We start from the raw sequence: 4,095 nt of genomic DNA on the forward strand, positions 1-4,095 counted from the left end.
GTGTTAAACGTTCTCGGATTGGACCGGGACTCGCCAAGCAGCCTTGGTATACTACCGGTAGACCGTCTGTCAAGGTTCATGCCATTTGGACTTCGTTTGATACTCCAATGGTTAACCGAGGAACCGTAAAGGCCTCGTGTGTGTTGCAGCCCAACACCTCTCCAAAGTGGCCCAAAACCCACCAAAACCCCCTCCATCATCTCGGTCATTCGATCATGATCGCGTGGCTGAAAACCGTGCTCAATTTGGAGCCTCCTAGCTCCTTCTATTTATAAATAGACATCTCCCCAGAAAATTCTAGATCAAACCCTAGCTCCCTCTCCCCTCCGCGCGGCCGGACGTGTCCGGGCGCCGCAGGAAAGAAAACCGCCCGCCGCCGCCACGTGTCATCGCGCCATTCGCCGCCGCCCCGCGCCGCCGCGTGCCGGCCCGTCCGCGCCCGCCCGCCGACCGACCGCGCCGCCCCGCCTTTCTCCTTCGCGCCGGCAAGCCCTCGCCTCCGGCCACCGCCCGACATCACCGACCGCCGTTGTCACCGTGTGTCGCGCCCCCGCAGACGGCGCCGCTCGCAGCCGGGCTCCGCGGCCGCGCCCGCCGCCGTCTTGCCGGGATCCGGCCCGATCCGGCCCGGAGCTCCCCTTCCCCGGCCATCTACTTCCATCTACGACGAACTCTCCTTCTCCGGCGAACATCGAAGTTCGTGCCGCCCCAGATCTGGATCGGGAGACCCTAGGGTTGACTTTTGCCTCTCTCTAAGTCCCCAGTTTTTCATTATTTTAGGAAACTTCATCGCATCATAACTTTGCATATGTAGCTCCATTTTGGGCGTGTAGCATATCAAATTGTCCGTCTCTATGTGCACTTCATTTGTTTACATTGCACCATGTTCATTTGAGTTCATCTTGATGCCCTAAATGCTGTTGCAAGCGTGCTATGTAATGTTAGTTTCAGATTCTTATCAGATTATGGACATTTGTCATTTTTGCCATGTTTAATGTGTGCCTCCTATGATCTTGAGCCCTACATGTGTTTTGTTGTATGACATGCCATCTTTACAGGGGTGTATGCCATGTATTTTTGTGATCAATGTGGTGACTAGCACAAGCATGCAAAGTAGCTCTCATGATGTTGCTGATTTCAGGGACTTAGAATTCTTCGAAGTCGTTTCCCTGATGATATTTTTATGCCATGTATTCTTGTTGCTACATAGTGATCCATGCCTCTTTTGAGCATGTTCAGTAAGGATGTTTTTGAGATATTGTTATGATCTATCCATCCATGTCTTTGTTGGAAATTATGGAGCATCCTAGCATGACTCAATCTTGCTCTACTTTTTCTATAAAATGTTCCTGGCGGATTGTTTACGTGTTAATCAATTTTGCCGAGGTTGTTGTAGTTGTTCCATGCATGCTATGAGAGTGTTCTTGCCATGGTTAGCTTATTCATCATGTCTACTTGCTGGGTGTATGCTTTGTTTGTCATGCAATGCCTTATGGAGAGTGCATCGAGCTCGCAAATATGCCTACGTAATTATGTTTTGCCATGTTCCAGTTTTCTGCTAAGTCTGAATCTGTTAACGAAACTTGGTATGTTCACATGGTTGCCATTGTATCTTCTGATCCCTTTTGGCTTATGGTCAGTAAGGGACTTTTGTTACATGCTTTCTGTAGTTTCAAGCCATGCCTTGCTTTGCCATGATATGTTCCTGTAGCATGTTGTTATCTTGCTCTAAACATTGCTTCCTGATGTTAAATCCTGCCATGTTATTTTCACAAAGTCTGTGAACCTGATATCTTTTGCACTTTTGCCATGCTTGTTTGAACCTGCTATTGTGTGATTTAGCTATAGCTCAGTGTTCATCTTTTGTCAAGCATCTTGAGTGGATGACTGCCATGTGCTTTGTTGCTATGTAAGAGTGCAGTAGCTTATTTTTCTTGATGCATTTAGATGGCCTCGTGCTGTTAATCACAACTTTGTGCCATTATTGTTTTGCTTGCCATTTGCAAACCGTGCATCCGATTCTGGTGATCTCTATATCGATTTCGACCGAAATCGACTCATCTTTCCAGTGGCACTCTTGGTTTTCCAAGTTGAGGCCTGGTTCAATCTTTCTTTTCCGAAGCATGCATATGCATTGCATATCACATCCCGCATATCATGCCATGTTTTGCATCATGTTGCTTGCGCATTGCACCGTAGTTGATTGTGTATCCCTTTGCTTGTGTTCTTGCTTTGGGTAGAGCCGGGAGACGAGTATGTGATCGAGGAACCCGTTGAGAACGTTTACGAGGATCAAGCTTACGTCAACTCGGAGAACTTTGCAGGCAAGATGACCATACCCTCGAAATCGCTTCTATCTTTGCTTGCTAGTTGCTCGCTCTATTGTTATGCCTATGCTACGATACCTACCACATGATTTATCATGCCTCCCATATTGCCATGTCAAACCTCTAACCCACCTTGTCCTAACAAACCGTTGGTTGGCTATGTTACCGCTTTGCTCAGCCCCTCTTATAGCGTTGCTAGTTGCAGGTGAAGATTGGAGTTTGTTCCTTGTTGGAACATGTTTATTGTTGGGATATCATTATTATATCTTGTTTACTTGAATGCATCTATATACTTGGTAAATGGTGGAAGGCTCGGCCTTATGCCTGGTGTTTTGTTCCACTCTTGCCGCCCTAGTTTCCGTCATACTGGTGTTATGTTCCTTGATTTTGCGTTCCTTACGCGGTTGGGCTATAATGGGAACCCCTTGACAGTTCGCCTTGAATGAAACTCCTCCAGCAAGGCCCAACCTTGGTTTTACCATTTTCCACCTAGCCTTTTTCCCTTGGGTTCCACGGACTCAAGGGTCATGTTTATTTTAAACCCCCAGGCCAGTGCTCCTCTAAGTGTTGGTCCAAACTAGAGCCCCTTGCAGCGCCACCTTGGGGAAACTTGAGGGTTGGTTTTAGTTGTACGAATTGCTTATCCGGTGTGCCCTGAGAACGGGATATGTGCAGCTCCTATCGGTATTTGTCGGCACATTCGGGTGGCTTTGCTGGTTTAGTTTTACCATTGTCGAGATGTCTTGTAACCGGGATTCCGAGTCTGATCGGGTCGTCCTGGGAGAAGGAATATCCTTCGTTGACCGTGAGAGCTTGTGATGGGCTAAGTTGGGACACCCCCTGTAGGGATTTGAACTTTCGAAACCCATGCCCGCAGTTATGGGCAGATGGGAATTTGTTAATGTCCGGTTGTAGAAAACTTGTCACTTAACTTAATTAAAAAGAATAAACCACGTGTGTAGCCGTGATGGTCTCTTTTTGGCGGAGTCCAGGAAGAGAACACGGTCTTGAGTTATGCTTGAACGTAAGTATTTCTAGGATCACTTCTTGATCATAGATTCTCGAAACGTGCTTTGCCCTCTCTTCTCGCTCTCATTTGCGTATGTTAGCCACCATATATGCTAGTGCTTGCTGCAGCTCCACCTCATACCTTTTACCTACCCATAAGCTTAAATAGTCTTGATCGCGAGGGTGTGAGATTGCTAAGTCCCCGTGACTCACAGATTACTTCCAAAACCAGATGCAGGGACCGATGATACCGTTCCAGGAGATGCGACTGAGCTCAAGTGGGAGTTTGATGAGGACTCAGGACGATACTACGTTTCCTTTCCAGACGATCAGTAGTGGAGCCCAGTTGGGGCGATTGGGGACATTATGCATTTGGGGTTGTCTTTATTTTGGTTCCGTATTCGGACCTTGATTGTATCTGGATGATTGTAATGCTATATTTATGTTATTGTGTGAAGTGGCGATTGTAAGCCAACTATGTACCTCTTTTTTTATTCAGTACATGGGATGTGTAAAGATTACCCCTCTTGCGACATTGCCTACAATGCGGTTATGCCTCTAAGTCGTGCTCCGACACGTGGGAGATATAGCCGCATCGTGGGTGTTACAAGTTGGTAATCAGAGCCTTCCCCTACTTAGGAGCCCCCTGCTTGATCGAATCACTGGTGTTGTTGAGTCTATAAAAATGTTTTGAGTCTTTTAGGATTATATATATCAGAGAATAGGATTCTTTTTACTACTTAGTCCCTTCGTCGCTCTG

The sequence above is a fragment of the Triticum aestivum genome, chromosome 1A (assembly GCF_018294505.1).
Source record: "Triticum aestivum cultivar Chinese Spring chromosome 1A, IWGSC CS RefSeq v2.1, whole genome shotgun sequence".
Lineage (NCBI taxonomy): Eukaryota > Viridiplantae > Streptophyta > Magnoliopsida > Poales > Poaceae > Triticum > Triticum aestivum.